We start from the raw sequence: 20,972 nt of genomic DNA on the forward strand, positions 1-20,972 counted from the left end.
GTAGTAAACCATATAAAGCTTACTAGGTCTCCCATCCAACAATAAAGCTTACAGCACCTGGTATTCCCAGGCGGTCTCCCATCCAAGTACTAACCAGGCCCGACCCTGCTTAGCTTCCGAGATCAGACGAGTTCGTCTCAAGGTGGTATGGCCGTAAGCGAAATCTGCTGCCAAAATTGGGCTATTTGAATGGTTAGAACATTAGGGTAGTAAACCATATAAAGCTTACTAGGTCTCCCATCCAACAATAAAGCTTACAGCACCTGGTATTCCCAGGCGGTCTCCCATCCAAGTACTAACCAGGCCCGACCCTGCTTAGCTTCCGAGATCAGACGAGTTCGGGCGTTCTCAAGGTGGTATGGCCGTAAGCGAAATCTGCTGCCAAAATTGGGCTTTTTGAATGGTTAGAACATTAGGGTAGTAAACCATATAAAGCTTACTAGGTCTCCCATCCAACAATAAAGCTTACAGCACCTGGTATTCCCAGGCGGTCTCCCATCCAAGTACTAACCAGGCCCGACCCTGCTTAGCTTCCGAGATCAGACGAGTTCGGGCGTTCTCAAGGTGGTATGGCCGTAAGCAAAATCTGCTGCCAAAATTGGGCTTTTTGAATGGTTAGAACATTAGGGTAGTAAACCATATAAAGCTTACTAGGTCTCCCATCCAACAATAAAGCTTACAGCACCTGGTATTCCCAGGCGGTCTCCCATCCAAGTACTAACCAGGCCCGACCCTGCTTAGCTTCCGAGATCAGACGAGTTCGGGCGTTCTCAAGGTGGTATGGCCGTAAGCAAAATCTGCTGCCAAAATTGGGCTATTTGAATGGTTAGAACATTAGGGTAGTAAACCATATAAAGCTTACTAGGTCTCCCATCCAACAATAAAGCTTACAGCACCTGGTATTCCCAGGCGGTCTCCCATCCAAGTACTAACCAGGCCCGACCCTGCTTAGCTTCCGAGATCAGACGAGTTCGGGCGTTCTCAAGGTGGTATGGCCGTAAGCGAAATCTGCTGCCAAAATTGGGCTATTTGAAGAAAAAAAAAAGAGACTCTTTCAGGCTTTCTGAAGAAACTCAGAGACGATTTCAGGCATTTTGAGGGGGAAAAAAGACAATTTAGGATTTTTGAACCATTTCATTGACTCTTATTTTTTTTTTTTTTTTTTTTAAACAATAAAGCTTACAGCACCTGGTATTCCCAGGCGGTCTCCCATCCAAGTACTAACCAGGCCCGACCCTGCTTAGCTTCCGAGATCAGACGAGTTCGGGCGTTCTCAAGGTGGTATGGCCGTAAGCAAAATCTGCTGCCAAAATTGGGCTTTTTGAATGGTTAGAACATTAGGGTAGTAAACCATATAAAGCTTACTAGGTCTCCCATCCAACAATAAAGCTTACAGCACCTGGTATTCCCAGGCGGTCTCCCATCCAAGTACTAACCAGGCCCGACCCTGCTTAGCTTCCGAGATCAGACGAGTTCGGGCGTTCTCAAGGTGGTATGGCCGTAAGCAAAATCTGCTGCCAAAATTGGGCTATTTGAATGGTTAGAACATTAGGGTAGTAAACCATATAAAGCTTACTAGGTCTCCCATCCAACAATAAAGCTTACAGCACCTGGTATTCCCAGGCGGTCTCCCATCCAAGTACTAACCAGGCCCGACCCTGCTTAGCTTCCGAGATCAGACGAGTTCGGGCGTTCTCAAGGTGGTATGGCCGTAAGCAAAATCTGCTGCCAAAATTGGGCTATTTGAATGGTTAGAACATTAGGGTAGTAAACCATATAAAGCTTACTAGGTCTCCCATCCAACAATAAAGTTTACAGCACCTGGTATTCCCAGGCGGTCTCCCATCCAAGTACTAACCAGGCCCGACCCTGCTTAGCTTCCGAGATCAGACGAGTTCGGGCGTTCTCAAGGTGGTATGGCCGTAAGCAAAATCTGCTGCCAAAATTGGGCTATTTGAATGGTTAGAACATTAGGGTAGTAAACCATATAAAGCTTACTAGGTCTCCCATCCAACAATAAAGCTTACAGCACCTGGTATTCCCAGGCGGTCTCCCATCCAAGTACTAACCAGGCCCGACCCTGCTTAGCTTCCGAGATCAGACGAGTTCGGGCGTTCTCAAGGTGGTATGGCCGTAAGCAAAATCTGCTGCCAAAATTGGGCTATTTGAATGGTTAGAACATTAGGGTAGTAAACCATATAAAGCTTACTAGGTCTCCCATCCAACAATAAAGCTTACAGCACCTGGTATTCCCAGGCGGTCTCCCATCCAAGTACTAACCAGGCCCGACCCTGCTTAGCTTCCGAGATCAGACGAGTTCGGGCGTTCTCAAGGTGGTATGGCCGTAAGCGAAATCTGCTGCCAAAATTGGGCTATTTGAAGAAAAAAAAAGAGACTCTTTCAGGCTTTCTGAAGAAACTCAGAGACGATTTCAGGCATTTTGAGGGGGAAAAAAGACAATTTAGGATTTTTGAACAATTTCATTGACTCTTTTTTTTTTTTTTTTTTTTTTTAAACAATAAAGCTTACAGCACCTGGTATTCCCAGGCGGTCTCCCATCCAAGTACTAACCAGGCCCGACCCTGCTTAGCTTCCGAGATCAGACGAGTTCGGGCGTTCTCAAGGTGGTATGGCCGTAAGCAAAATCTGCTGCCAAAATTGGGCTTTTTGAATGGTTAGAACATTAGGGTAGTAAACCATATAAAGCTTACTAGGTCTCCCATCCAACAATAAAGCTTACAGCACCTGGTATTCCCAGGCGGTCTCCCATCCAAGTACTAACCAGGCCCGACCCTGCTTAGCTTCCGAGATCAGACGAGTTCGGGCGTTCTCAAGGTGGTATGGCCGTAAGCAAAATCTGCTGCCAAAATTGGGCTTTTTGAATGGTTAGAACATTAGGGTAGTAAACCATATAAAGCTTACTAGGTCTCCCATCCAACAATAAAGCTTACAGCACCTGGTATTCCCAGGCGGTCTCCCATCCAAGTACTAACCAGGCCCGACCCTGCTTAGCTTCCGAGATCAGACGAGTTCGGGCGTTCTCAAGGTGGTATGGCCGTAAGCAAAATCTGCTGCCAAAATTGGGCTATTTGAATGGTTAGAACATTAGGGTAGTAAACCATATAAAGCTTACTAGGTCTCCCATCCAACAATAAAGCTTACAGCACCTGGTATTCCCAGGCGGTCTCCCATCCAAGTACTAACCAGGCCCGACCCTGCTTAGCTTCCGAGATCAGACGAGTTCGGGCGTTCTCAAGGTGGTATGGCCGTAAGCGAAATCTGCTGCCAAAATTGGGCTATTTGAAGAAAAAAAAAAGAGACTCTTTCAGGCTTTCTGAAGAAACTCAGAGACGATTTCAGGCATTTTGAGGGGGAAAAAAGACAATTTAGGATTTTTGAACCATTTCATTGACTCTTTTTTTTTTTTTTTTTAAACAATAAAGCTTACAGCACCTGGTATTCCCAGGCGGTCTCCCATCCAAGTACTAACCAGGCCCGACCCTGCTTAGCTTCCGAGATCAGACGAGTTCGGGCGTTCTCAAGGTGGTATGGCCGTAAGCAAAATCTGCTGCCAAAATTGGGCTTTTTGAATGGTTAGAACATTAGGGTAGTAAACCATATAAAGCTTACTAGGTGTCCCATCCAACAATAAAGCTTACAGCACCTGGTATTCCCAGGCGGTCTCCCATCCAAGTACTAACCAGGCCCGACCCTGCTTAGCTTTCGAGATCAGACGAGTTCGGGCGTTCTCAAGGTGGTATGGCCGTAAGCAAAATCTGCTGCCAAAATTGGGCTATTTGAATGGTTAGAACATTAGGGTAGTAAACCATATAAAGCTTACTAGGTCTCCCATCCAACAATAAAGCTTACAGCACCTGGTATTCCCAGGCGGTCTCCCATCCAAGTACTAACCAGGCCCGACCCTGCTTAGCTTCCGAGATCAGACGAGTTCGGGCGTTCTCAAGGTGGTATGGCCGTAAGCGAAATCTGCTGCCAAAATTGGGCTATTTGAATGGTTAGAACATTAGGGTAGTAAACCATATAAAGCTTACTAGGTCTCCCATCCAACAATAAAGCTTACAGCACCTGGTATTCCCAGGCGGTCTCCCATCCAAGTACTAACCAGGCCCGACCCTGCTTAGCTTCCGAGATCAGACGAGTTCGGGCGTTCTCAAGGTGGTATGGCCGTAAGCGAAATCTGCTGCCAAAATTGGGCTTTTTGAATGGTTAGAACATTAGGGTAGTAAACCATATAAAGCTTACTAGGTCTCCCATCCAACAATAAAGCTTACAGCACCTGGTATTCCCAGGCGGTCTCCCATCCAAGTACTAACCAGGCCCGACCCTGCTTAGCTTCCGAGATCAGACGAGTTCGGGCGTTCTCAAGGTGGTATGGCCGTAAGCAAAATCTGCTGCCAAAATTGGGCTTTTTGAATGGTTAGAACATTAGGGTAGTAAACCATATAAAGCTTACTAGGTCTCCCATCCAACAATAAAGCTTACAGCACCTGGTATTCCCAGGCGGTCTCCCATCCAAGTACTAACCAGGCCCGACCCTGCTGAGCTTCCGAGATCAGACGAGTTCGGGCGTTCTCAAGGTGGTATGGCCGTAAGCAAAATCTGCTGCCAAAATTGGGCTATTTGAATGGTTAGAACATTAGGGTAGTAAACCATATAAAGCTTACTAGGTCTCCCATCCAACAATAAAGCTTACAGCACCTGGTATTCCCAGGCGGTCTCCCATCCAAGTACTAACCAGGCCCGACCCTGCTTAGCTTCCGAGATCAGACGAGTTCGGGCGTTCTCAAGGTGGTATGGCCGTAAGCGAAATCTGCTGCCAAAATTGGGCTATTTGAAGAAAAAAAAAAAGAGACTCTTTCAGGCTTTCTGAAGAAACTCAGAGACGATTTCAGGCATTTTGAGGGGGAAAAAAGACAATTTAGGATTTTTGAACCATTTCATTGACTCTTATTTTTTTTTTTTTTTTTTTAAACAATAAAGCTTACAGCACCTGGTATTCCCAGGCGGTCTCCCATCCAAGTACTAACCAGGCCCGACCCTGCTTAGCTTCCGAGATCAGACGAGTTCGGGCGTTCTCAAGGTGGTATGGCCGTAAGCAAAATCTGCTGCCAAAATTGGGCTTTTTGAATGGTTAGAACATTAGGGTAGTAAACCATATAAAGCTTACTAGGTCTCCCATCCAACAATAAAGCTTACAGCACCTGGTATTCCCAGGCGGTCTCCCATCCAAGTACTAACCAGGCCCGACCCTGCTTAGCTTCCGAGATCAGACGAGTTCGGGCGTTCTCAAGGTGGTATGGCCGTAAGCAAAATCTGCTGCCAAAATTGGGCTATTTGAATGGTTAGAACATTAGGGTAGTAAACCATATAAAGCTTACTAGGTCTCCCATCCAACAATAAAGCTTACAGCACCTGGTATTCCCAGGCGGTCTCCCATCCAAGTACTAACCAGGCCCGACCCTGCTTAGCTTCCGAGATCAGACGAGTTCGGGCGTTCTCAAGGTGGTATGGCCGTAAGCAAAATCTGCTGCCAAAATTGGGCTTTTTGAATGGTTAGAACATTAGGGTAGTAAACCATATAAAGCTTACTAGGTCTCCCATCCAACAATAAAGCTTACAGCACCTGGTATTCCCAGGCGGTCTCCCATCCAAGTACTAACCAGGCCCGACCCTGCTTAGCTTCCGAGATCAGACGAGTTCGGGCGTTCTCAAGGTGGTATGGCCGTAAGCAAAATCTGCTGCCAAAATTGGGCTATTTGAATGGTTAGAACATTAGGGTAGTAAACCATATAAAGCTTACTAGGTCTCCCATCCAACAATAAAGTTTACAGCACCTGGTATTCCCAGGCGGTCTCCCATCCAAGTACTAACCAGGCCCGACCCTGCTTAGCTTCCGAGATCAGACGAGTTCGGGCGTTCTCAAGGTGGTATGGCCGTAAGCAAAATCTGCTGCCAAAATTGGGCTTTTTGAATGGTTAGAACATTAGGGTAGTAAACCATATAAAGCTTACTAGGTCTCCCATCCAACAATAAAGCTTACAGCACCTGGTATTCCCAGGCGGTCTCCCATCCAAGTACTAACCAGGCCCGACCCTGCTTAGCTTCCGAGATCAGACGAGTTCGGGCGTTCTCAAGGTGGTATGGCCGTAAGCGAAATCTGCTGCCAAAATTGGGCTTTTTGAATGGTTAGAACATTAGGGTAGTAAACCATATAAAGCTTACTAGGTCTCCCATCCAACAATAAAGCTTACAGCACCTGGTATTCCCAGGCGGTCTCCCATCCAAGTACTAACCAGGCCCGACCCTGCTTAGCTTCCGAGATCAGACGAGTTCGGGCGTTCTCAAGGTGGTATGGCCGTAAGCAAAATCTGCTGCCAAAATTGGGCTATTTGAATGGTTAGAACATTAGGGTAGTAAACCATATAAAGCTTACTAGGTCTCCCATCCAACAATAAAGCTTACAGCACCTGGTATTCCCAGGCGGTCTCCCATCCAAGTACTAACCAGGCCCGACCCTGCTTAGCTTCCGAGATCAGACGAGTTCGGGCGTTCTCAAGGTGGTATGGCCGTAAGCGAAATCTGCTGCCAAAATTGGGCTATTTGAAGAAAAAAAAAAGAGACTCTTTCAGGCTTTCTGAAGAAACTCAGAGACGATTTCAGGCATTTTGAGGGGGAAAAAAGACAATTTAGGATTTTTGAACCATTTCATTGACTCTTTTTTTTTTTTTTTTTAAACAATAAAGCTTACAGCACCTGGTATTCCCAGGCGGTCTCCCATCCAAGTACTAACCAGGCCCGACCCTGCTTAGCTTCCGAGATCAGACGAGTTCGGGCGTTCTCAAGGTGGTATGGCCGTAAGCAAAATCTGCTGCCAAAATTGGGCTTTTTGAATGGTTAGAACATTAGGGTAGTAAACCATATAAAGCTTACTAGGTGTCCCATCCAACAATAAAGCTTACAGCACCTGGTATTCCCAGGCGGTCTCCCATCCAAGTACTAACCAGGCCCGACCCTGCTTTGCTTCCGAGATCAGACGAGTTCGGGCGTTCTCAAGGTGGTATGGCCGTAAGCAAAATCTGCTGCCAAAATTGGGCTATTTGAATGGTTAGAACATTAGGGTAGTAAACCATATAAAGCTTACTAGGTCTCCCATCCAACAATAAAGCTTACAGCACCTGGTATTCCCAGGCGGTCTCCCATCCAAGTACTAACCAGGCCCGACCCTGCTTAGCTTCCGAGATCAGACGAGTTCGGGCGTTCTCAAGGTGGTATGGCCGTAAGCAAAATCTGCTGCCAAAATTGGGCTATTTGAATGGTTAGAACATTAGGGTAGTAAACCATATAAAGCTTACTAGGTCTCCCATCCAACAATAAAGCTTACAGCACCTGGTATTCCCAGGCGGTCTCCCATCCAAGTACTAACCAGGCCCGACCCTGCTTAGCTTCCGAGATCAGACGAGTTCGGGCGTTCTCAAGGTGGTATGGCCGTAAGCGAAATCTGCTGCCAAAATTGGGCTATTTGAAGAAAAAAAAAAGAGACTCTTTCAGGCTTTCTGAAGAAACTCAGAGACGATTTCAGGCATTTTGAGGGGGAAAAAAGACAATTTAGGATTTTTGAACTATTTCATTGACTCTTTTTTTTTTTTTTTTTTTTTTAAACAATAAAGCTTACAGCACCTGGTATTCCCAGGCGGTCTCCCATCCAAGTACTAACCAGGCCCGACCCTGCTTAGCTTCCGAGATCAGACGAGTTCGGGCGTTCTCAAGGTGGTATGGCCGTAAGCAAAATCTGCTGCCAAAATTGGGCTATTTGAATGGTTAGAACATTAGGGTAGTAAACCATATAAAGCTTACTAGGTCTCCCATCCAACAATAAAGCTTACAGCACCTGGTATTCCCAGGCGGTCTCCCATCCAAGTACTAACCAGGCCCGACCCTGCTTAGCTTCCGAGATCAGACGAGTTCGGGCGTTCTCAAGGTGGTATGGCCGTAAGCAAAATCTGCTGCCAAAATTGGGCTATTTGAATGGTTAGAACATTAGGGTAGTAAACCATATAAAGCTTACTAGGTCTCCCATCCAACAATAAAGCTTACAGCACCTGGTATTCCCAGGCGGTCTCCCATCCAAGTACTAACCAGGCCCGACCCTGCTTAGCTTCCGAGATCAGACGAGTTCGGGCGTTCTCAAGGTGGTATGGCCGTAAGCGAAATCTGCTGCCAAAATTGGGCTATTTGAAGAAAAAAAAAAGAGACTCTTTCAGGCTTTCTGAAGAAACTCAGAGACGATTTCAGGCATTTTGAGGGGGAAAAAAGACAATTTAGGATTTTTGAACCATTTCATTGACTCTTTTTTTTTTTTTTTTTTAAACAATAAAGCTTACAGCACCTGGTATTCCCAGGCGGTCTCCCATCCAAGTACTAACCAGGCCCGACCCTGCTTAGCTTCCGAGATCAGACGAGTTCGGGCGTTCTCAAGGTGGTATGGCCGTAAGCAAAATCTGCTGCCAAAATTGGGCTTTTTGAATGGTTAGAACATTAGGGTAGTAAACCATATAAAGCTTACTAGGTGTCCCATCCAACAATAAAGCTTACAGCACCTGGTATTCCCAGGCGGTCTCCCATCCAAGTACTAACCAGGCCCGACCCTGCTTTGCTTCCGAGATCAGACGAGTTCGGGCGTTCTCAAGGTGGTATGGCCGTAAGCAAAATCTGCTGCCAAAATTGGGCTATTTGAATGGTTAGAACATTAGGGTAGTAAACCATATAAAGCTTACTAGGTCTCCCATCCAACAATAAAGCTTACAGCACCTGGTATTCCCAGGCGGTCTCCCATCCAAGTACTAACCAGGCCCGACCCTGCTTAGCTTCCGAGATCAGACGAGTTCGGGCGTTCTCAAGGTGGTATGGCCGTAAGCGAAATCTGCTGCCAAAATTGGGCTATTTGAATGGTTAGAACATTAGGGTAGTAAACCATATAAAGCTTACTAGGTCTCCCATCCAACAATAAAGCTTACAGCACCTGGTATTCCCAGGCGGTCTCCCATCCAAGTACTAACCAGGCCCGACCCTGCTTAGCTTCCGAGATCAGACGAGTTCGGGCGTTCTCAAGGTGGTATGGCCGTAAGCGAAATCTGCTGCCAAAATTGGGCTTTTTGAATGGTTAGAACATTAGGGTAGTAAACCATATAAAGCTTACTAGGTCTCCCATCCAACAATAAAGCTTACAGCACCTGGTATTCCCAGGCGGTCTCCCATCCAAGTACTAACCAGGCCCGACCCTGCTTAGCTTCCGAGATCAGACGAGTTCGGGCGTTCTCAAGGTGGTATGGCCGTAAGCAAAATCTGCTGCCAAAATTGGGCTTTTTGAATGGTTAGAACATTAGGGTAGTAAACCATATAAAGCTTACTAGGTCTCCCATCCAACAATAAAGCTTACAGCACCTGGTATTCCCAGGCGGTCTCCCATCCAAGTACTAACCAGGCCCGACCCTGCTTAGCTTCCGAGATCAGACGAGTTCGGGCGTTCTCAAGGTGGTATGGCCGTAAGCAAAATCTGCTGCCAAAATTGGGCTATTTGAATGGTTAGAACATTAGGGTAGTAAACCATATAAAGCTTACTAGGTCTCCCATCCAACAATAAAGCTTACAGCACCTGGTATTCCCAGGCGGTCTCCCATCCAAGTACTAACCAGGCCCGACCCTGCTTAGCTTCCGAGATCAGACGAGTTCGGGCGTTCTCAAGGTGGTATGGCCGTAAGCGAAATCTGCTGCCAAAATTGGGCTATTTGAAGAAAAAAAAAAGAGACTCTTTCAGGCTTTCTGAAGAAACTCAGAGACGATTTCAGGCATTTTGAGGGGGAAAAAAGACAATTTAGGATTTTTGAACCATTTCATTGACTCTTATTTTTTTTTTTTTTTTTTTTAAACAATAAAGCTTACAGCACCTGGTATTCCCAGGCGGTCTCCCATCCAAGTACTAACCAGGCCCGACCCTGCTTAGCTTCCGAGATCAGACGAGTTCGGGCGTTCTCAAGGTGGTATGGCCGTAAGCAAAATCTGCTGCCAAAATTGGGCTTTTTGAATGGTTAGAACATTAGGGTAGTAAACCATATAAAGCTTACTAGGTCTCCCATCCAACAATAAAGCTTACAGCACCTGGTATTCCCAGGCGGTCTCCCATCCAAGTACTAACCAGGCCCGACCCTGCTTAGCTTCCGAGATCAGACGAGTTCGGGCGTTCTCAAGGTGGTATGGCCGTAAGCAAAATCTGCTGCCAAAATTGGGCTATTTGAATGGTTAGAACATTAGGGTAGTAAACCATATAAAGCTTACTAGGTCTCCCATCCAACAATAAAGCTTACAGCACCTGGTATTCCCAGGCGGTCTCCCATCCAAGTACTAACCAGGCCCGACCCTGCTTAGCTTCCGAGATCAGACGAGTTCGGGCGTTCTCAAGGTGGTATGGCCGTAAGCAAAATCTGCTGCCAAAATTGGGCTATTTGAATGGTTAGAACATTAGGGTAGTAAACCATATAAAGCTTACTAGGTCTCCCATCCAACAATAAAGTTTACAGCACCTGGTATTCCCAGGCGGTCTCCCATCCAAGTACTAACCAGGCCCGACCCTGCTTAGCTTCCGAGATCAGACGAGTTCGGGCGTTCTCAAGGTGGTATGGCCGTAAGCAAAATCTGCTGCCAAAATTGGGCTATTTGAATGGTTAGAACATTAGGGTAGTAAACCATATAAAGCTTACTAGGTCTCCCATCCAACAATAAAGCTTACAGCACCTGGTATTCCCAGGCGGTCTCCCATCCAAGTACTAACCAGGCCCGACCCTGCTTAGCTTCCGAGATCAGACGAGTTCGGGCGTTCTCAAGGTGGTATGGCCGTAAGCAAAATCTGCTGCCAAAATTGGGCTATTTGAATGGTTAGAACATTAGGGTAGTAAACCATATAAAGCTTACTAGGTCTCCCATCCAACAATAAAGCTTACAGCACCTGGTATTCCCAGGCGGTCTCCCATCCAAGTACTAACCAGGCCCGACCCTGCTTAGCTTCCGAGATCAGACGAGTTCGGGCGTTCTCAAGGTGGTATGGCCGTAAGCGAAATCTGCTGCCAAAATTGGGCTATTTGAAGAAAAAAAAAGAGACTCTTTCAGGCTTTCTGAAGAAACTCAGAGACGATTTCAGGCATTTTGAGGGGGAAAAAAGACAATTTAGGATTTTTGAACAATTTCATTGACTCTTTTTTTTTTTTTTTTTTTTTTTAAACAATAAAGCTTACAGCACCTGGTATTCCCAGGCGGTCTCCCATCCAAGTACTAACCAGGCCCGACCCTGCTTAGCTTCCGAGATCAGACGAGTTCGGGCGTTCTCAAGGTGGTATGGCCGTAAGCAAAATCTGCTGCCAAAATTGGGCTTTTTGAATGGTTAGAACATTAGGGTAGTAAACCATATAAAGCTTACTAGGTCTCCCATCCAACAATAAAGCTTACAGCACCTGGTATTCCCAGGCGGTCTCCCATCCAAGTACTAACCAGGCCCGACCCTGCTTAGCTTCCGAGATCAGACGAGTTCGGGCGTTCTCAAGGTGGTATGGCCGTAAGCAAAATCTGCTGCCAAAATTGGGCTTTTTGAATGGTTAGAACATTAGGGTAGTAAACCATATAAAGCTTACTAGGTCTCCCATCCAACAATAAAGCTTACAGCACCTGGTATTCCCAGGCGGTCTCCCATCCAAGTACTAACCAGGCCCGACCCTGCTTAGCTTCCGAGATCAGACGAGTTCGGGCGTTCTCAAGGTGGTATGGCCGTAAGCAAAATCTGCTGCCAAAATTGGGCTATTTGAATGGTTAGAACATTAGGGTAGTAAACCATATAAAGCTTACTAGGTCTCCCATCCAACAATAAAGCTTACAGCACCTGGTATTCCCAGGCGGTCTCCCATCCAAGTACTAACCAGGCCCGACCCTGCTTAGCTTCCGAGATCAGACGAGTTCGGGCGTTCTCAAGGTGGTATGGCCGTAAGCGAAATCTGCTGCCAAAATTGGGCTATTTGAAGAAAAAAAAAAGAGACTCTTTCAGGCTTTCTGAAGAAACTCAGAGACGATTTCAGGCATTTTGAGGGGGAAAAAAGACAATTTAGGATTTTTGAACCATTTCATTGACTCTTTTTTTTTTTTTTTTTAAACAATAAAGCTTACAGCACCTGGTATTCCCAGGCGGTCTCCCATCCAAGTACTAACCAGGCCCGACCCTGCTTAGCTTCCGAGATCAGACGAGTTCGGGCGTTCTCAAGGTGGTATGGCCGTAAGCAAAATCTGCTGCCAAAATTGGGCTTTTTGAATGGTTAGAACATTAGGGTAGTAAACCATATAAAGCTTACTAGGTGTCCCATCCAACAATAAAGCTTACAGCACCTGGTATTCCCAGGCGGTCTCCCATCCAAGTACTAACCAGGCCCGACCCTGCTTAGCTTTCGAGATCAGACGAGTTCGGGCGTTCTCAAGGTGGTATGGCCGTAAGCAAAATCTGCTGCCAAAATTGGGCTATTTGAATGGTTAGAACATTAGGGTAGTAAACCATATAAAGCTTACTAGGTCTCCCATCCAACAATAAAGCTTACAGCACCTGGTATTCCCAGGCGGTCTCCCATCCAAGTACTAACCAGGCCCGACCCTGCTTAGCTTCCGAGATCAGACGAGTTCGGGCGTTCTCAAGGTGGTATGGCCGTAAGCGAAATCTGCTGCCAAAATTGGGCTATTTGAATGGTTAGAACATTAGGGTAGTAAACCATATAAAGCTTACTAGGTCTCCCATCCAACAATAAAGCTTACAGCACCTGGTATTCCCAGGCGGTCTCCCATCCAAGTACTAACCAGGCCCGACCCTGCTTAGCTTCCGAGATCAGACGAGTTCGGGCGTTCTCAAGGTGGTATGGCCGTAAGCGAAATCTGCTGCCAAAATTGGGCTTTTTGAATGGTTAGAACATTAGGGTAGTAAACCATATAAAGCTTACTAGGTCTCCCATCCAACAATAAAGCTTACAGCACCTGGTATTCCCAGGCGGTCTCCCATCCAAGTACTAACCAGGCCCGACCCTGCTTAGCTTCCGAGATCAGACGAGTTCGGGCGTTCTCAAGGTGGTATGGCCGTAAGCAAAATCTGCTGCCAAAATTGGGCTTTTTGAATGGTTAGAACATTAGGGTAGTAAACCATATAAAGCTTACTAGGTCTCCCATCCAACAATAAAGCTTACAGCACCTGGTATTCCCAGGCGGTCTCCCATCCAAGTACTAACCAGGCCCGACCCTGCTGAGCTTCCGAGATCAGACGAGTTCGGGCGTTCTCAAGGTGGTATGGCCGTAAGCAAAATCTGCTGCCAAAATTGGGCTATTTGAATGGTTAGAACATTAGGGTAGTAAACCATATAAAGCTTACTAGGTCTCCCATCCAACAATAAAGCTTACAGCACCTGGTATTCCCAGGCGGTCTCCCATCCAAGTACTAACCAGGCCCGACCCTGCTTAGCTTCCGAGATCAGACGAGTTCGGGCGTTCTCAAGGTGGTATGGCCGTAAGCGAAATCTGCTGCCAAAATTGGGCTATTTGAAGAAAAAAAAAAAGAGACTCTTTCAGGCTTTCTGAAGAAACTCAGAGACGATTTCAGGCATTTTGAGGGGGAAAAAAGACAATTTAGGATTTTTGAACCATTTCATTGACTCTTATTTTTTTTTTTTTTTTTTTAAACAATAAAGCTTACAGCACCTGGTATTCCCAGGCGGTCTCCCATCCAAGTACTAACCAGGCCCGACCCTGCTTAGCTTCCGAGATCAGACGAGTTCGGGCGTTCTCAAGGTGGTATGGCCGTAAGCAAAATCTGCTGCCAAAATTGGGCTTTTTGAATGGTTAGAACATTAGGGTAGTAAACCATATAAAGCTTACTAGGTCTCCCATCCAACAATAAAGCTTACAGCACCTGGTATTCCCAGGCGGTCTCCCATCCAAGTACTAACCAGGCCCGACCCTGCTTAGCTTCCGAGATCAGACGAGTTCGGGCGTTCTCAAGGTGGTATGGCCGTAAGCAAAATCTGCTGCCAAAATTGGGCTATTTGAATGGTTAGAACATTAGGGTAGTAAACCATATAAAGCTTACTAGGTCTCCCATCCAACAATAAAGCTTACAGCACCTGGTATTCCCAGGCGGTCTCCCATCCAAGTACTAACCAGGCCCGACCCTGCTTAGCTTCCGAGATCAGACGAGTTCGGGCGTTCTCAAGGTGGTATGGCCGTAAGCAAAATCTGCTGCCAAAATTGGGCTTTTTGAATGGTTAGAACATTAGGGTAGTAAACCATATAAAGCTTACTAGGTCTCCCATCCAACAATAAAGCTTACAGCACCTGGTATTCCCAGGCGGTCTCCCATCCAAGTACTAACCAGGCCCGACCCTGCTTAGCTTCCGAGATCAGACGAGTTCGGGCGTTCTCAAGGTGGTATGGCCGTAAGCAAAATCTGCTGCCAAAATTGGGCTATTTGAATGGTTAGAACATTAGGGTAGTAAACCATATAAAGCTTACTAGGTCTCCCATCCAACAATAAAGTTTACAGCACCTGGTATTCCCAGGCGGTCTCCCATCCAAGTACTAACCAGGCCCGACCCTGCTTAGCTTCCGAGATCAGACGAGTTCGGGCGTTCTCAAGGTGGTATGGCCGTAAGCAAAATCTGCTGCCAAAATTGGGCTTTTTGAATGGTTAGAACATTAGGGTAGTAAACCATATAAAGCTTACTAGGTCTCCCATCCAACAATAAAGCTTACAGCACCTGGTATTCCCAGGCGGTCTCCCATCCAAGTACTAACCAGGCCCGACCCTGCTTAGCTTCCGAGATCAGACGAGTTCGGGCGTTCTCAAGGTGGTATGGCCGTAAGCGAAATCTGCTGCCAAAATTGGGCTTTTTGAATGGTTAGAACATTAGGGTAGTAAACCATATAAAGCTTACTAGGTCTCCCATCCAACAATAAAGCTTACAGCACCTGGTATTCCCAGGCGGTCTCCCATCCAAGTACTAACCAGGCCCGACCCTGCTTAGCTTCCGAGATCAGACGAGTTCGGGCGTTCTCAAGGTGGTATGGCCGTAAGCAAAATCTGCTGCCAAAATTGGGCTATTTGAATGGTTAGAACATTAGGGTAGTAAACCATATAAAGCTTACTAGGTCTCCCATCCAACAATAAAGCTTACAGCACCTGGTATTCCCAGGCGGTCTCCCATCCAAGTACTAACCAGGCCCGACCCTGCTTAGCTTCCGAGATCAGACGAGTTCGGGCGTTCTCAAGGTGGTATGGCCGTAAGCGAAATCTGCTGCCAAAATTGGGCTATTTGAAGAAAAAAAAAAGAGACTCTTTCAGGCTTTCTGAAGAAACTCAGAGACGATTTCAGGCATTTTGAGGGGGAAAAAAGACAATTTAGGATTTTTGAACCATTTCATTGACTCTTTTTTTTTTTTTTTTTAAACAATAAAGCTTACAGCACCTGGTATTCCCAGGCGGTCTCCCATCCAAGTACTAACCAGGCCCGACCCTGCTTAGCTTCCGAGATCAGACGAGTTCGGGCGTTCTCAAGGTGGTATGGCCGTAAGCAAAATCTGCTGCCAAAATTGGGCTTTTTGAATGGTTAGAACATTAGGGTAGTAAACCATATAAAGCTTACTAGGTGTCCCATCCAACAATAAAGCTTACAGCACCTGGTATTCCCAGGCGGTCTCCCATCCAAGTACTAACCAGGCCCGACCCTGCTTTGCTTCCGAGATCAGACGAGTTCGGGCGTTCTCAAGGTGGTATGGCCGTAAGCAAAATCTGCTGCCAAAATTGGGCTATTTGAATGGTTAGAACATTAGGGTAGTAAACCATATAAAGCTTACTAGGTCTCCCATCCAACAATAAAGCTTACAGCACCTGGTATTCCCAGGCGGTCTCCCATCCAAGTACTAACCAGGCCCGACCCTGCTTAGCTTCCGAGATCAGACGAGTTCGGGCGTTCTCAAGGTGGTATGGCCGTAAGCGAAATCTGCTGCCAAAATTGGGCTATTTGAATGGTTAGAACATTAGGGTAGTAAACCATATAAAGCTTACTAGGTCTCCCATCCAACAATAAAGCTTACAGCACCTGGTATTCCCAGGCGGTCTCCCATCCAAGTACTAACCAGGCCCGACCCTGCTTAGCTTCCGAGATCAGACGAGTTCGGGCGTTCTCAAGGTGGTATGGCCGTAAGCGAAATCTGCTGCCAAAATTGGGCTTTTTGAATGGTTAGAACATTAGGGTAGTAAACCATATAAAGCTTACTAGGTCTCCCATCCAACAATAAAGCTTACAGCACCTGGTATTCCCAGGCGGTCTCCCATCCAAGTACTAACCAGGCCCGACCCTGCTTAGCTTCCGAGATCAGACGAGTTCGGGCGTTCTCAAGGTGGTATGGCCGTAAGCAAAATCTGCTGCCAAAATTGGGCTATTTGAATGGTTAGAACATTAGGGTAGTAAACCATATAAAGCTTACTAGGTCTCCCATCCAACAATAAAGCTTACAGCACCTGGTATTCCCAGGCGGTCTCCCATCCAAGTACTAACCAGGCCCGACCCTGCTTAGCTTCCGAGATCAGACGAGTTCGGGCGTTCTCAAGGTGGTATGGCCGTAAGCGAAATCTGCTGCCAAAATTGGGCTATTTGAAGAAAAAAAAAAAGAGACTCTTTCAGGCTTTCTGAAGAAACTCAGAGACGATTTCAGGCATTTTGAGGGGGAAAAAAGACAATTTAGGATTTTTGAACCATTTCATTGACTCTTATTTTTTTTTTTTTTTTTTTAAACAATAAAGCTTACAGCACCTGGTATTCCCAGGCGGTCTCCCATCCAAGTACTAACCAGGCCCGACCCTGCTTAGCTTCCGAGATCAGACGAGTTCGGGCGTTCTCAAGGTGGTATGGCCGTAAGCAAAATCTGCTGCCAAAATTGGGCTTTTTGAATGGTTAGAACATTAGGGTAGTAAACCATATAAAGCTTACTAGGTCTCCCATCCAACAATAAAGCTTACAGCACCTGGTATTCCCAGGCGGTCTCCCATCCAAGTACTAACCAGGCCCGACCCTGCTTAGCTTCCGAGATCAGACGAGTTCGGGCGTTCTCAAGGTGGTATGGCCGTAAGCAAAATCTGCTGCCAAAATTGGGCTATTTGAATGGTTAGAACATTAGGGTAGTAAACCATATAAAGCTTACTAGGTCTCCCATCCAACAATAAAGCTTACAGCACCTGGTATTCCCAGGCGGTCTCCCATCCAAGTACTAACCAGGCCCGACCCTGCTTAGCTTCCGAGATCAGACGAGTTCGGGCGTTCTCAAGGTGGTATGGCCGTAAGCAAAATCTGCTGCCAAAATTGGGCTTTTTGAATGGTTAGAACATTAGGGTAGTAAACCATATAAAGCTTACTAGGTCTCCCATCCAACAATAAAGCTTACAGCACCTGGTATTCCCAGGCGGTCTCCCATCCAAGTACTAACCAGGCCCGACCCTGCTTAGCTTCCGAGATCAGACGAGTTCGGGCGTTCTCAAGGTGGTATGGCCGTAAGCAAAATCTGCTGCCAAAATTGGGCTATTTGAATGGTTAGAACATTAGGGTAGTAAACCATATAAAGCTTACTAGGTCTCCCATCCAACAATAAAGTTTACAGCACCTGGTATTCCCAGGCGGTCTCCCATCCAAGTACTAACCAGGCCCGACCCTGCTTAGCTTCCGAGATCAGACGAGTTCGGGCGTTCTCAAGGTGGTATGGCCGTAAGCAAAATCTGCTGCCAAAATTGGGCTTTTTGAATGGTTAGAACATTAGGGTAGTAAACCATATAAAGCTTACTAGGTCTCCCATCCAACAATAAAGCTTACAGCACCTGGTATTCCCAGGCGGTCTCCCATCCAAGTACTAACCAGGCCCGACCCTGCTTAGCTTCCGAGATCAGACGAGTTCGGGCGTTCTCAAGGTGGTATGGCCGTAAGCAAAATCTGCTGCCAAAATTGGGCTTTTTGAATGGTTAGAACATTAGGGTAGTAAACCATATAAAGCTTACTAGGTCTCCCATCCAACAATAAAGCTTACAGCACCTGGTATTCCCAGGCGGTCTCCCATCCAAGTACTAACCAGGCCCGACCCTGCTTAGCTTCCGAGATCAGACGAGTTCGGGCGTTCTCAAGGTGGTATGGCCGTAAGCAAAATCTGCTGCCAAAATTGGGCTATTTGAATGGTTAGAACATTAGGGTAGTAAACCATATAAAGCTTACTAGGTCTCCCATCCAACAATAAAGCTTACAGCACCTGGTATTCCCAGGCGGTCTCCCATCCAAGTACTAACCAGGCCCGACCCTGCTTAGCTTCCGAGATCAGACGAGTTCGGGCGTTCTCAAGGTGGTATGGCCGTAAGCGAAATCTGCTGCCAAAATTGGGCTATTTGAAGAAAAAAAAAAGAGACTCTTTCAGGCTTTCTGAAGAAACTCAGAGACGATTTCAGGCATTTTGAGGGGGAAAAAAGACAATTTAGGATTTTTGAACCATTTCATTGACTCTTTTTTTTTTTTTTTTTTTTTTTAAACAATAAAGCTTACAGCACCTGGTATTCCCAGGCGGTCTCCCATCCAAGTACTAACCAGGCCCGACCCTGCTTAGCTTCCGAGATCAGACGAGTTCGGGCGTTCTCAAGGTGGTATGGCCGTAAGCAAAATCTGCTGCCAAAATTGGGCTTTTTGAATGGTTAGAACATTAGGGTAGTAAACCATATAAAGCTTACTAGGTCTCCCATCCAACAATAAAGCTTACAGCACCTGGTATTCCCAGGCGGTCTCCCATCCAAGTACTAACCAGGCCCGACCCTGCTTAGCTTCCGAGATCAGACGAGTTCGGGCGTTCTCAAGGTGGTATGGCCGTAAGCCAAATCTGCTGCCAAAATTGGGCTATTTGAATGGTTAGAACATTAGGGTAGTAAACCATATAAAGCTTACTAGGTCTCCCATCCAACAATAAAGCTTACAGCACCTGGTATTCCCAGGCGGTCTCCCATCCAAGTACTAACCAGGCCCGACCCTGCTTAGCTTCCGAGATCAGACGAGTTCGGGCGTTCTCAAGGTGGTATGGCCGTAAGCGAAATCTGCTGCCAAAATTGGCCTTTTTGAATGGTTAGAACATTAGGGTAGTAAACCATATAAAGCTTACTAGGTCTCCCATCCAACAATAAAGCTTACAGCACCTGGTATTCCCAGGCGGTCTCCCATCCAAGTACTAACCAGGCCCGACCCTGCTTAGCTTCCGAGATCAGACGAGTTCGGGCGTTCTCAAGGTGGTATGGCCGTAAGCAAAATCTGCTGCCAAAATTGGGCTTTTTGAATGGTTAGAACATTAGGGTAGTAAACCATATAAAGCTTACTAGGTCTCCCATCCAACAATAAAGCTTACAGCACCTGGTATTCCCAGGCGGTCTCCCATCCAAGTACTAACCAGGCCCGACCCTGCTTAGCTTCCGAGATCAGACGAGTTCGGGCGTTCTCAAGGTGGTATGGCCGTAAGCAAAATCTGCTGCCAAAATTGGGCTATTTGAATGGTTAGAACATTAGGGTAGTAAACCATATAAAGCTTACTAGGTCTCCCATCCAACAATAAAGCTTACAGCACCTGGTATTCCCAGGCGGTCTCCCATCCAAGTACTAACCAGGCCCGACCCTGCTTAGCTTCCGAGATCAGACGAGTTCGGGCGTTCTCAAGGTGGTATGGCCGTAAGCGAAATCTGCTGCCAAAATTGGGCTATTTGAAGAAAAAAAAAAGAGACTCTTTCAGGCTTTCTGAAGAAACTCAGAGACGATTTCAGGCATTTTGAGGGGGAAAAAAGACAATTTAGGATTTTTGAACCATTTCATTGACTCTTTTTTTTTTTTTTTTTTTTTAAACAATAAAGCTTACAGCACCTGGTATTCCCAGGCGGTCTCCCATCCAAGTACTAACCAGGCCCGACCCTGCTTAGCTTCCGAGATCAGACGAGTTCGGGCGTTCTCAAGGTGGTATGGCCGTAAGCAAAATCTGCTGCCAAAATTGGGCTATTTGAATGGTTAGAACATTAGGGTAGTAAACCATATAAAGCTTACTAGGTCTCCCATCCAACAATAAAGCTTACAGCACCTGGTATTCCCAGGCGGTCTCCCATCCAAGTACTAACCAGGCCCGACCCTGCTTAGCTTCCGAGATCAGACGAGTTCGGGCGTTCTCAAGGTGGTATGGCCGTAAGCAAAATCTGCTGCCAAAATTGGGCTATTTGAATGGTTAGAACATTAGGGTAGTAAACCATATAAAGCTTACTAGGTCTCCCATCCAACAATAAAGCTTACAGCACCTGGTATTCCCAGGCGGTCTCCCATCCAAGTACTAACCAGGCCCGACCCTGCTTAGCTTCCGAGATCAGACGAGTTCGGGCGTTCTCAAGGTGGTATGGCCGTAAGCGAAATCTGCTGCCAAAATTGGGCTATTTGAAGAAAAAAAAAAGAGACTCTTTCAGGCTTTCTGAAGAAACTCAGAGACGATTTCAGGCATTTTGAGGGGGAAAAAAGACAATTTAGGATTTTTGAACAATTTCATTGACTCTTTTTTTTTTTTTTTTTTTTTAAACAATAAAGCTTACAGCACCTGGTATTCCCAGGCGGTCTCCCATCCAAGTACTAACCAGGCCCGACCCTGCTTAGCTTCCGAGATCAGACGAGTTCGGGCGTTCTCAAGGTGGTATGGCCGTAAGCAAAATCTGCTGCCAAAATTGGGCTTTTTGAATGGTTAGAACATTAGGGTAGTAAACCATATAAAGCTTACTAGGTCTCCCATCCAACAATAAAGCTTACAGCACCTGGTATTCCCAGGCGGTCTCCCATCCAAGTACTAAC

The 20,972-nt window shown here is 46.4% G+C and overlaps 93 non-coding genes and 1 pseudogene across 93 annotated transcripts in view; all 94 read right to left on the minus strand.

The window, feature by feature from the left end:
- Positions 1–45: 45 nt before the first annotated feature.
- On the minus strand, positions 46–159 carry LOC148964672 (5S ribosomal RNA; annotated as a pseudogene).
- A 92-nt stretch (positions 160–251) lies between these two features.
- On the minus strand, positions 252–370 carry LOC148964673 (5S ribosomal RNA). The gene has a single exon (XR_016152913.1). It is a non-coding gene; the product is annotated as a 5S ribosomal RNA (ribosomal RNA).
- A 92-nt stretch (positions 371–462) lies between these two features.
- LOC148964674 (5S ribosomal RNA) lies at positions 463–581 on the minus strand. Its single transcript, XR_016152914.1, has one exon. It is a non-coding gene; the product is annotated as a 5S ribosomal RNA (ribosomal RNA).
- A 92-nt stretch (positions 582–673) lies between these two features.
- Positions 674–792, minus strand: LOC148964675 (5S ribosomal RNA). The gene has a single exon (XR_016152915.1). It is a non-coding gene; the product is annotated as a 5S ribosomal RNA (ribosomal RNA).
- A 92-nt stretch (positions 793–884) lies between these two features.
- On the minus strand, positions 885–1,003 carry LOC148964676 (5S ribosomal RNA). Its single transcript, XR_016152916.1, has one exon. It is a non-coding gene; the product is annotated as a 5S ribosomal RNA (ribosomal RNA).
- Positions 1,004–1,176: 173 nt separating this feature from the next.
- LOC148964677 (5S ribosomal RNA) lies at positions 1,177–1,295 on the minus strand. The gene has a single exon (XR_016152917.1). It is a non-coding gene; the product is annotated as a 5S ribosomal RNA (ribosomal RNA).
- A 92-nt stretch (positions 1,296–1,387) lies between these two features.
- LOC148964678 (5S ribosomal RNA) lies at positions 1,388–1,506 on the minus strand. The gene has a single exon (XR_016152918.1). It is a non-coding gene; the product is annotated as a 5S ribosomal RNA (ribosomal RNA).
- A 92-nt stretch (positions 1,507–1,598) lies between these two features.
- Positions 1,599–1,717, minus strand: LOC148964679 (5S ribosomal RNA). Its single transcript, XR_016152919.1, has one exon. It is a non-coding gene; the product is annotated as a 5S ribosomal RNA (ribosomal RNA).
- A 92-nt stretch (positions 1,718–1,809) lies between these two features.
- LOC148964680 (5S ribosomal RNA) lies at positions 1,810–1,928 on the minus strand. The gene has a single exon (XR_016153345.1). It is a non-coding gene; the product is annotated as a 5S ribosomal RNA (ribosomal RNA).
- A 92-nt stretch (positions 1,929–2,020) lies between these two features.
- LOC148964681 (5S ribosomal RNA) lies at positions 2,021–2,139 on the minus strand. The gene has a single exon (XR_016152920.1). It is a non-coding gene; the product is annotated as a 5S ribosomal RNA (ribosomal RNA).
- A 92-nt stretch (positions 2,140–2,231) lies between these two features.
- LOC148964682 (5S ribosomal RNA) lies at positions 2,232–2,350 on the minus strand. Its single transcript, XR_016152921.1, has one exon. It is a non-coding gene; the product is annotated as a 5S ribosomal RNA (ribosomal RNA).
- A 172-nt stretch (positions 2,351–2,522) lies between these two features.
- LOC148964683 (5S ribosomal RNA) lies at positions 2,523–2,641 on the minus strand. Its single transcript, XR_016152923.1, has one exon. It is a non-coding gene; the product is annotated as a 5S ribosomal RNA (ribosomal RNA).
- A 92-nt stretch (positions 2,642–2,733) lies between these two features.
- Positions 2,734–2,852, minus strand: LOC148964684 (5S ribosomal RNA). The gene has a single exon (XR_016152924.1). It is a non-coding gene; the product is annotated as a 5S ribosomal RNA (ribosomal RNA).
- A 92-nt stretch (positions 2,853–2,944) lies between these two features.
- On the minus strand, positions 2,945–3,063 carry LOC148964685 (5S ribosomal RNA). Its single transcript, XR_016152925.1, has one exon. It is a non-coding gene; the product is annotated as a 5S ribosomal RNA (ribosomal RNA).
- Positions 3,064–3,155: 92 nt separating this feature from the next.
- On the minus strand, positions 3,156–3,274 carry LOC148964686 (5S ribosomal RNA). Its single transcript, XR_016152926.1, has one exon. It is a non-coding gene; the product is annotated as a 5S ribosomal RNA (ribosomal RNA).
- A 167-nt stretch (positions 3,275–3,441) lies between these two features.
- On the minus strand, positions 3,442–3,560 carry LOC148964687 (5S ribosomal RNA). The gene has a single exon (XR_016152927.1). It is a non-coding gene; the product is annotated as a 5S ribosomal RNA (ribosomal RNA).
- A 92-nt stretch (positions 3,561–3,652) lies between these two features.
- On the minus strand, positions 3,653–3,771 carry LOC148964688 (5S ribosomal RNA). Its single transcript, XR_016153376.1, has one exon. It is a non-coding gene; the product is annotated as a 5S ribosomal RNA (ribosomal RNA).
- A 92-nt stretch (positions 3,772–3,863) lies between these two features.
- LOC148964689 (5S ribosomal RNA) lies at positions 3,864–3,982 on the minus strand. Its single transcript, XR_016152928.1, has one exon. It is a non-coding gene; the product is annotated as a 5S ribosomal RNA (ribosomal RNA).
- Positions 3,983–4,074: 92 nt separating this feature from the next.
- Positions 4,075–4,193, minus strand: LOC148964690 (5S ribosomal RNA). Its single transcript, XR_016152929.1, has one exon. It is a non-coding gene; the product is annotated as a 5S ribosomal RNA (ribosomal RNA).
- A 92-nt stretch (positions 4,194–4,285) lies between these two features.
- LOC148964691 (5S ribosomal RNA) lies at positions 4,286–4,404 on the minus strand. The gene has a single exon (XR_016152930.1). It is a non-coding gene; the product is annotated as a 5S ribosomal RNA (ribosomal RNA).
- Positions 4,405–4,496: 92 nt separating this feature from the next.
- Positions 4,497–4,615, minus strand: LOC148964692 (5S ribosomal RNA). The gene has a single exon (XR_016153399.1). It is a non-coding gene; the product is annotated as a 5S ribosomal RNA (ribosomal RNA).
- A 92-nt stretch (positions 4,616–4,707) lies between these two features.
- LOC148964693 (5S ribosomal RNA) lies at positions 4,708–4,826 on the minus strand. Its single transcript, XR_016152931.1, has one exon. It is a non-coding gene; the product is annotated as a 5S ribosomal RNA (ribosomal RNA).
- Positions 4,827–4,999: 173 nt separating this feature from the next.
- Positions 5,000–5,118, minus strand: LOC148964694 (5S ribosomal RNA). The gene has a single exon (XR_016152932.1). It is a non-coding gene; the product is annotated as a 5S ribosomal RNA (ribosomal RNA).
- A 92-nt stretch (positions 5,119–5,210) lies between these two features.
- On the minus strand, positions 5,211–5,329 carry LOC148964695 (5S ribosomal RNA). Its single transcript, XR_016152934.1, has one exon. It is a non-coding gene; the product is annotated as a 5S ribosomal RNA (ribosomal RNA).
- Positions 5,330–5,421: 92 nt separating this feature from the next.
- Positions 5,422–5,540, minus strand: LOC148964696 (5S ribosomal RNA). The gene has a single exon (XR_016152935.1). It is a non-coding gene; the product is annotated as a 5S ribosomal RNA (ribosomal RNA).
- A 92-nt stretch (positions 5,541–5,632) lies between these two features.
- LOC148964697 (5S ribosomal RNA) lies at positions 5,633–5,751 on the minus strand. Its single transcript, XR_016152936.1, has one exon. It is a non-coding gene; the product is annotated as a 5S ribosomal RNA (ribosomal RNA).
- Positions 5,752–5,843: 92 nt separating this feature from the next.
- On the minus strand, positions 5,844–5,962 carry LOC148964698 (5S ribosomal RNA). The gene has a single exon (XR_016153346.1). It is a non-coding gene; the product is annotated as a 5S ribosomal RNA (ribosomal RNA).
- A 92-nt stretch (positions 5,963–6,054) lies between these two features.
- On the minus strand, positions 6,055–6,173 carry LOC148964699 (5S ribosomal RNA). The gene has a single exon (XR_016152937.1). It is a non-coding gene; the product is annotated as a 5S ribosomal RNA (ribosomal RNA).
- A 92-nt stretch (positions 6,174–6,265) lies between these two features.
- On the minus strand, positions 6,266–6,384 carry LOC148964700 (5S ribosomal RNA). Its single transcript, XR_016152938.1, has one exon. It is a non-coding gene; the product is annotated as a 5S ribosomal RNA (ribosomal RNA).
- Positions 6,385–6,476: 92 nt separating this feature from the next.
- Positions 6,477–6,595, minus strand: LOC148964701 (5S ribosomal RNA). Its single transcript, XR_016152939.1, has one exon. It is a non-coding gene; the product is annotated as a 5S ribosomal RNA (ribosomal RNA).
- Positions 6,596–6,762: 167 nt separating this feature from the next.
- On the minus strand, positions 6,763–6,881 carry LOC148964702 (5S ribosomal RNA). The gene has a single exon (XR_016152940.1). It is a non-coding gene; the product is annotated as a 5S ribosomal RNA (ribosomal RNA).
- A 92-nt stretch (positions 6,882–6,973) lies between these two features.
- LOC148964703 (5S ribosomal RNA) lies at positions 6,974–7,092 on the minus strand. Its single transcript, XR_016153316.1, has one exon. It is a non-coding gene; the product is annotated as a 5S ribosomal RNA (ribosomal RNA).
- A 92-nt stretch (positions 7,093–7,184) lies between these two features.
- LOC148964704 (5S ribosomal RNA) lies at positions 7,185–7,303 on the minus strand. Its single transcript, XR_016152941.1, has one exon. It is a non-coding gene; the product is annotated as a 5S ribosomal RNA (ribosomal RNA).
- Positions 7,304–7,395: 92 nt separating this feature from the next.
- LOC148964705 (5S ribosomal RNA) lies at positions 7,396–7,514 on the minus strand. The gene has a single exon (XR_016152942.1). It is a non-coding gene; the product is annotated as a 5S ribosomal RNA (ribosomal RNA).
- A 172-nt stretch (positions 7,515–7,686) lies between these two features.
- On the minus strand, positions 7,687–7,805 carry LOC148964706 (5S ribosomal RNA). Its single transcript, XR_016152943.1, has one exon. It is a non-coding gene; the product is annotated as a 5S ribosomal RNA (ribosomal RNA).
- A 92-nt stretch (positions 7,806–7,897) lies between these two features.
- On the minus strand, positions 7,898–8,016 carry LOC148964707 (5S ribosomal RNA). The gene has a single exon (XR_016152945.1). It is a non-coding gene; the product is annotated as a 5S ribosomal RNA (ribosomal RNA).
- Positions 8,017–8,108: 92 nt separating this feature from the next.
- Positions 8,109–8,227, minus strand: LOC148964708 (5S ribosomal RNA). The gene has a single exon (XR_016152946.1). It is a non-coding gene; the product is annotated as a 5S ribosomal RNA (ribosomal RNA).
- Positions 8,228–8,395: 168 nt separating this feature from the next.
- Positions 8,396–8,514, minus strand: LOC148964709 (5S ribosomal RNA). The gene has a single exon (XR_016152947.1). It is a non-coding gene; the product is annotated as a 5S ribosomal RNA (ribosomal RNA).
- Positions 8,515–8,606: 92 nt separating this feature from the next.
- Positions 8,607–8,725, minus strand: LOC148964710 (5S ribosomal RNA). The gene has a single exon (XR_016153317.1). It is a non-coding gene; the product is annotated as a 5S ribosomal RNA (ribosomal RNA).
- A 92-nt stretch (positions 8,726–8,817) lies between these two features.
- LOC148964711 (5S ribosomal RNA) lies at positions 8,818–8,936 on the minus strand. Its single transcript, XR_016152948.1, has one exon. It is a non-coding gene; the product is annotated as a 5S ribosomal RNA (ribosomal RNA).
- Positions 8,937–9,028: 92 nt separating this feature from the next.
- Positions 9,029–9,147, minus strand: LOC148964712 (5S ribosomal RNA). The gene has a single exon (XR_016152949.1). It is a non-coding gene; the product is annotated as a 5S ribosomal RNA (ribosomal RNA).
- A 92-nt stretch (positions 9,148–9,239) lies between these two features.
- On the minus strand, positions 9,240–9,358 carry LOC148964713 (5S ribosomal RNA). The gene has a single exon (XR_016152950.1). It is a non-coding gene; the product is annotated as a 5S ribosomal RNA (ribosomal RNA).
- Positions 9,359–9,450: 92 nt separating this feature from the next.
- LOC148964714 (5S ribosomal RNA) lies at positions 9,451–9,569 on the minus strand. The gene has a single exon (XR_016152951.1). It is a non-coding gene; the product is annotated as a 5S ribosomal RNA (ribosomal RNA).
- Positions 9,570–9,661: 92 nt separating this feature from the next.
- Positions 9,662–9,780, minus strand: LOC148964715 (5S ribosomal RNA). The gene has a single exon (XR_016152952.1). It is a non-coding gene; the product is annotated as a 5S ribosomal RNA (ribosomal RNA).
- A 173-nt stretch (positions 9,781–9,953) lies between these two features.
- Positions 9,954–10,072, minus strand: LOC148964716 (5S ribosomal RNA). Its single transcript, XR_016152953.1, has one exon. It is a non-coding gene; the product is annotated as a 5S ribosomal RNA (ribosomal RNA).
- Positions 10,073–10,164: 92 nt separating this feature from the next.
- On the minus strand, positions 10,165–10,283 carry LOC148964717 (5S ribosomal RNA). The gene has a single exon (XR_016152954.1). It is a non-coding gene; the product is annotated as a 5S ribosomal RNA (ribosomal RNA).
- A 92-nt stretch (positions 10,284–10,375) lies between these two features.
- LOC148964718 (5S ribosomal RNA) lies at positions 10,376–10,494 on the minus strand. The gene has a single exon (XR_016152956.1). It is a non-coding gene; the product is annotated as a 5S ribosomal RNA (ribosomal RNA).
- A 92-nt stretch (positions 10,495–10,586) lies between these two features.
- On the minus strand, positions 10,587–10,705 carry LOC148964719 (5S ribosomal RNA). Its single transcript, XR_016153347.1, has one exon. It is a non-coding gene; the product is annotated as a 5S ribosomal RNA (ribosomal RNA).
- A 92-nt stretch (positions 10,706–10,797) lies between these two features.
- Positions 10,798–10,916, minus strand: LOC148964720 (5S ribosomal RNA). The gene has a single exon (XR_016152957.1). It is a non-coding gene; the product is annotated as a 5S ribosomal RNA (ribosomal RNA).
- A 92-nt stretch (positions 10,917–11,008) lies between these two features.
- On the minus strand, positions 11,009–11,127 carry LOC148964721 (5S ribosomal RNA). The gene has a single exon (XR_016152958.1). It is a non-coding gene; the product is annotated as a 5S ribosomal RNA (ribosomal RNA).
- A 172-nt stretch (positions 11,128–11,299) lies between these two features.
- Positions 11,300–11,418, minus strand: LOC148964722 (5S ribosomal RNA). The gene has a single exon (XR_016152959.1). It is a non-coding gene; the product is annotated as a 5S ribosomal RNA (ribosomal RNA).
- A 92-nt stretch (positions 11,419–11,510) lies between these two features.
- On the minus strand, positions 11,511–11,629 carry LOC148964723 (5S ribosomal RNA). The gene has a single exon (XR_016152960.1). It is a non-coding gene; the product is annotated as a 5S ribosomal RNA (ribosomal RNA).
- A 92-nt stretch (positions 11,630–11,721) lies between these two features.
- Positions 11,722–11,840, minus strand: LOC148964724 (5S ribosomal RNA). Its single transcript, XR_016152961.1, has one exon. It is a non-coding gene; the product is annotated as a 5S ribosomal RNA (ribosomal RNA).
- Positions 11,841–11,932: 92 nt separating this feature from the next.
- Positions 11,933–12,051, minus strand: LOC148964725 (5S ribosomal RNA). The gene has a single exon (XR_016152962.1). It is a non-coding gene; the product is annotated as a 5S ribosomal RNA (ribosomal RNA).
- Positions 12,052–12,218: 167 nt separating this feature from the next.
- LOC148964726 (5S ribosomal RNA) lies at positions 12,219–12,337 on the minus strand. The gene has a single exon (XR_016152963.1). It is a non-coding gene; the product is annotated as a 5S ribosomal RNA (ribosomal RNA).
- A 92-nt stretch (positions 12,338–12,429) lies between these two features.
- LOC148964727 (5S ribosomal RNA) lies at positions 12,430–12,548 on the minus strand. Its single transcript, XR_016153377.1, has one exon. It is a non-coding gene; the product is annotated as a 5S ribosomal RNA (ribosomal RNA).
- A 92-nt stretch (positions 12,549–12,640) lies between these two features.
- Positions 12,641–12,759, minus strand: LOC148964728 (5S ribosomal RNA). Its single transcript, XR_016152964.1, has one exon. It is a non-coding gene; the product is annotated as a 5S ribosomal RNA (ribosomal RNA).
- A 92-nt stretch (positions 12,760–12,851) lies between these two features.
- LOC148964729 (5S ribosomal RNA) lies at positions 12,852–12,970 on the minus strand. Its single transcript, XR_016152965.1, has one exon. It is a non-coding gene; the product is annotated as a 5S ribosomal RNA (ribosomal RNA).
- Positions 12,971–13,062: 92 nt separating this feature from the next.
- On the minus strand, positions 13,063–13,181 carry LOC148964730 (5S ribosomal RNA). The gene has a single exon (XR_016152967.1). It is a non-coding gene; the product is annotated as a 5S ribosomal RNA (ribosomal RNA).
- Positions 13,182–13,273: 92 nt separating this feature from the next.
- Positions 13,274–13,392, minus strand: LOC148964731 (5S ribosomal RNA). The gene has a single exon (XR_016153400.1). It is a non-coding gene; the product is annotated as a 5S ribosomal RNA (ribosomal RNA).
- A 92-nt stretch (positions 13,393–13,484) lies between these two features.
- Positions 13,485–13,603, minus strand: LOC148964732 (5S ribosomal RNA). The gene has a single exon (XR_016152968.1). It is a non-coding gene; the product is annotated as a 5S ribosomal RNA (ribosomal RNA).
- A 173-nt stretch (positions 13,604–13,776) lies between these two features.
- Positions 13,777–13,895, minus strand: LOC148964733 (5S ribosomal RNA). The gene has a single exon (XR_016152969.1). It is a non-coding gene; the product is annotated as a 5S ribosomal RNA (ribosomal RNA).
- Positions 13,896–13,987: 92 nt separating this feature from the next.
- LOC148964734 (5S ribosomal RNA) lies at positions 13,988–14,106 on the minus strand. The gene has a single exon (XR_016152970.1). It is a non-coding gene; the product is annotated as a 5S ribosomal RNA (ribosomal RNA).
- A 92-nt stretch (positions 14,107–14,198) lies between these two features.
- On the minus strand, positions 14,199–14,317 carry LOC148964735 (5S ribosomal RNA). The gene has a single exon (XR_016152971.1). It is a non-coding gene; the product is annotated as a 5S ribosomal RNA (ribosomal RNA).
- Positions 14,318–14,409: 92 nt separating this feature from the next.
- Positions 14,410–14,528, minus strand: LOC148964736 (5S ribosomal RNA). Its single transcript, XR_016152973.1, has one exon. It is a non-coding gene; the product is annotated as a 5S ribosomal RNA (ribosomal RNA).
- A 92-nt stretch (positions 14,529–14,620) lies between these two features.
- LOC148964737 (5S ribosomal RNA) lies at positions 14,621–14,739 on the minus strand. Its single transcript, XR_016153348.1, has one exon. It is a non-coding gene; the product is annotated as a 5S ribosomal RNA (ribosomal RNA).
- A 92-nt stretch (positions 14,740–14,831) lies between these two features.
- Positions 14,832–14,950, minus strand: LOC148964738 (5S ribosomal RNA). Its single transcript, XR_016152974.1, has one exon. It is a non-coding gene; the product is annotated as a 5S ribosomal RNA (ribosomal RNA).
- A 92-nt stretch (positions 14,951–15,042) lies between these two features.
- LOC148964739 (5S ribosomal RNA) lies at positions 15,043–15,161 on the minus strand. The gene has a single exon (XR_016152975.1). It is a non-coding gene; the product is annotated as a 5S ribosomal RNA (ribosomal RNA).
- A 92-nt stretch (positions 15,162–15,253) lies between these two features.
- Positions 15,254–15,372, minus strand: LOC148964740 (5S ribosomal RNA). The gene has a single exon (XR_016152976.1). It is a non-coding gene; the product is annotated as a 5S ribosomal RNA (ribosomal RNA).
- Positions 15,373–15,539: 167 nt separating this feature from the next.
- On the minus strand, positions 15,540–15,658 carry LOC148964741 (5S ribosomal RNA). Its single transcript, XR_016152977.1, has one exon. It is a non-coding gene; the product is annotated as a 5S ribosomal RNA (ribosomal RNA).
- A 92-nt stretch (positions 15,659–15,750) lies between these two features.
- LOC148964742 (5S ribosomal RNA) lies at positions 15,751–15,869 on the minus strand. The gene has a single exon (XR_016153319.1). It is a non-coding gene; the product is annotated as a 5S ribosomal RNA (ribosomal RNA).
- A 92-nt stretch (positions 15,870–15,961) lies between these two features.
- Positions 15,962–16,080, minus strand: LOC148964743 (5S ribosomal RNA). The gene has a single exon (XR_016152979.1). It is a non-coding gene; the product is annotated as a 5S ribosomal RNA (ribosomal RNA).
- A 92-nt stretch (positions 16,081–16,172) lies between these two features.
- Positions 16,173–16,291, minus strand: LOC148964744 (5S ribosomal RNA). The gene has a single exon (XR_016152980.1). It is a non-coding gene; the product is annotated as a 5S ribosomal RNA (ribosomal RNA).
- A 92-nt stretch (positions 16,292–16,383) lies between these two features.
- LOC148964745 (5S ribosomal RNA) lies at positions 16,384–16,502 on the minus strand. Its single transcript, XR_016152981.1, has one exon. It is a non-coding gene; the product is annotated as a 5S ribosomal RNA (ribosomal RNA).
- Positions 16,503–16,594: 92 nt separating this feature from the next.
- Positions 16,595–16,713, minus strand: LOC148964746 (5S ribosomal RNA). The gene has a single exon (XR_016152982.1). It is a non-coding gene; the product is annotated as a 5S ribosomal RNA (ribosomal RNA).
- A 173-nt stretch (positions 16,714–16,886) lies between these two features.
- LOC148964747 (5S ribosomal RNA) lies at positions 16,887–17,005 on the minus strand. Its single transcript, XR_016152983.1, has one exon. It is a non-coding gene; the product is annotated as a 5S ribosomal RNA (ribosomal RNA).
- Positions 17,006–17,097: 92 nt separating this feature from the next.
- On the minus strand, positions 17,098–17,216 carry LOC148964748 (5S ribosomal RNA). The gene has a single exon (XR_016152984.1). It is a non-coding gene; the product is annotated as a 5S ribosomal RNA (ribosomal RNA).
- Positions 17,217–17,308: 92 nt separating this feature from the next.
- On the minus strand, positions 17,309–17,427 carry LOC148964749 (5S ribosomal RNA). The gene has a single exon (XR_016152985.1). It is a non-coding gene; the product is annotated as a 5S ribosomal RNA (ribosomal RNA).
- A 92-nt stretch (positions 17,428–17,519) lies between these two features.
- On the minus strand, positions 17,520–17,638 carry LOC148964750 (5S ribosomal RNA). Its single transcript, XR_016152986.1, has one exon. It is a non-coding gene; the product is annotated as a 5S ribosomal RNA (ribosomal RNA).
- A 92-nt stretch (positions 17,639–17,730) lies between these two features.
- Positions 17,731–17,849, minus strand: LOC148964751 (5S ribosomal RNA). Its single transcript, XR_016153349.1, has one exon. It is a non-coding gene; the product is annotated as a 5S ribosomal RNA (ribosomal RNA).
- A 92-nt stretch (positions 17,850–17,941) lies between these two features.
- Positions 17,942–18,060, minus strand: LOC148964752 (5S ribosomal RNA). The gene has a single exon (XR_016152987.1). It is a non-coding gene; the product is annotated as a 5S ribosomal RNA (ribosomal RNA).
- A 92-nt stretch (positions 18,061–18,152) lies between these two features.
- On the minus strand, positions 18,153–18,271 carry LOC148964753 (5S ribosomal RNA). Its single transcript, XR_016152988.1, has one exon. It is a non-coding gene; the product is annotated as a 5S ribosomal RNA (ribosomal RNA).
- A 92-nt stretch (positions 18,272–18,363) lies between these two features.
- LOC148964754 (5S ribosomal RNA) lies at positions 18,364–18,482 on the minus strand. Its single transcript, XR_016152990.1, has one exon. It is a non-coding gene; the product is annotated as a 5S ribosomal RNA (ribosomal RNA).
- A 173-nt stretch (positions 18,483–18,655) lies between these two features.
- LOC148964755 (5S ribosomal RNA) lies at positions 18,656–18,774 on the minus strand. Its single transcript, XR_016152991.1, has one exon. It is a non-coding gene; the product is annotated as a 5S ribosomal RNA (ribosomal RNA).
- Positions 18,775–18,866: 92 nt separating this feature from the next.
- LOC148964756 (5S ribosomal RNA) lies at positions 18,867–18,985 on the minus strand. The gene has a single exon (XR_016152992.1). It is a non-coding gene; the product is annotated as a 5S ribosomal RNA (ribosomal RNA).
- Positions 18,986–19,077: 92 nt separating this feature from the next.
- Positions 19,078–19,196, minus strand: LOC148964757 (5S ribosomal RNA). Its single transcript, XR_016152993.1, has one exon. It is a non-coding gene; the product is annotated as a 5S ribosomal RNA (ribosomal RNA).
- Positions 19,197–19,288: 92 nt separating this feature from the next.
- LOC148964758 (5S ribosomal RNA) lies at positions 19,289–19,407 on the minus strand. The gene has a single exon (XR_016152994.1). It is a non-coding gene; the product is annotated as a 5S ribosomal RNA (ribosomal RNA).
- A 92-nt stretch (positions 19,408–19,499) lies between these two features.
- On the minus strand, positions 19,500–19,618 carry LOC148964759 (5S ribosomal RNA). The gene has a single exon (XR_016152995.1). It is a non-coding gene; the product is annotated as a 5S ribosomal RNA (ribosomal RNA).
- Positions 19,619–19,710: 92 nt separating this feature from the next.
- LOC148964760 (5S ribosomal RNA) lies at positions 19,711–19,829 on the minus strand. The gene has a single exon (XR_016152996.1). It is a non-coding gene; the product is annotated as a 5S ribosomal RNA (ribosomal RNA).
- A 171-nt stretch (positions 19,830–20,000) lies between these two features.
- On the minus strand, positions 20,001–20,119 carry LOC148964761 (5S ribosomal RNA). The gene has a single exon (XR_016152997.1). It is a non-coding gene; the product is annotated as a 5S ribosomal RNA (ribosomal RNA).
- Positions 20,120–20,211: 92 nt separating this feature from the next.
- Positions 20,212–20,330, minus strand: LOC148964762 (5S ribosomal RNA). Its single transcript, XR_016152998.1, has one exon. It is a non-coding gene; the product is annotated as a 5S ribosomal RNA (ribosomal RNA).
- Positions 20,331–20,422: 92 nt separating this feature from the next.
- Positions 20,423–20,541, minus strand: LOC148964763 (5S ribosomal RNA). Its single transcript, XR_016152999.1, has one exon. It is a non-coding gene; the product is annotated as a 5S ribosomal RNA (ribosomal RNA).
- A 171-nt stretch (positions 20,542–20,712) lies between these two features.
- On the minus strand, positions 20,713–20,831 carry LOC148964764 (5S ribosomal RNA). The gene has a single exon (XR_016153001.1). It is a non-coding gene; the product is annotated as a 5S ribosomal RNA (ribosomal RNA).
- Positions 20,832–20,923: 92 nt separating this feature from the next.
- LOC148964765 (5S ribosomal RNA) overlaps positions 20,924–20,972 on the minus strand; it is a 119-nt gene continuing 70 nt past the window's right edge. The window contains exon 1 of the ribosomal RNA XR_016153002.1: positions 20,924–20,972. This exon is cut by the window's right edge and continues 70 nt beyond it. This is a non-coding gene — a ribosomal RNA (5S ribosomal RNA).

Source organism: Pimephales promelas (genome assembly GCF_988280905.1).
Source record: "Pimephales promelas chromosome 3 unlocalized genomic scaffold, fPimPro1.hap1.1 SUPER_3_unloc_1, whole genome shotgun sequence".
NCBI lineage: Eukaryota > Metazoa > Chordata > Actinopteri > Cypriniformes > Leuciscidae > Pimephales > Pimephales promelas.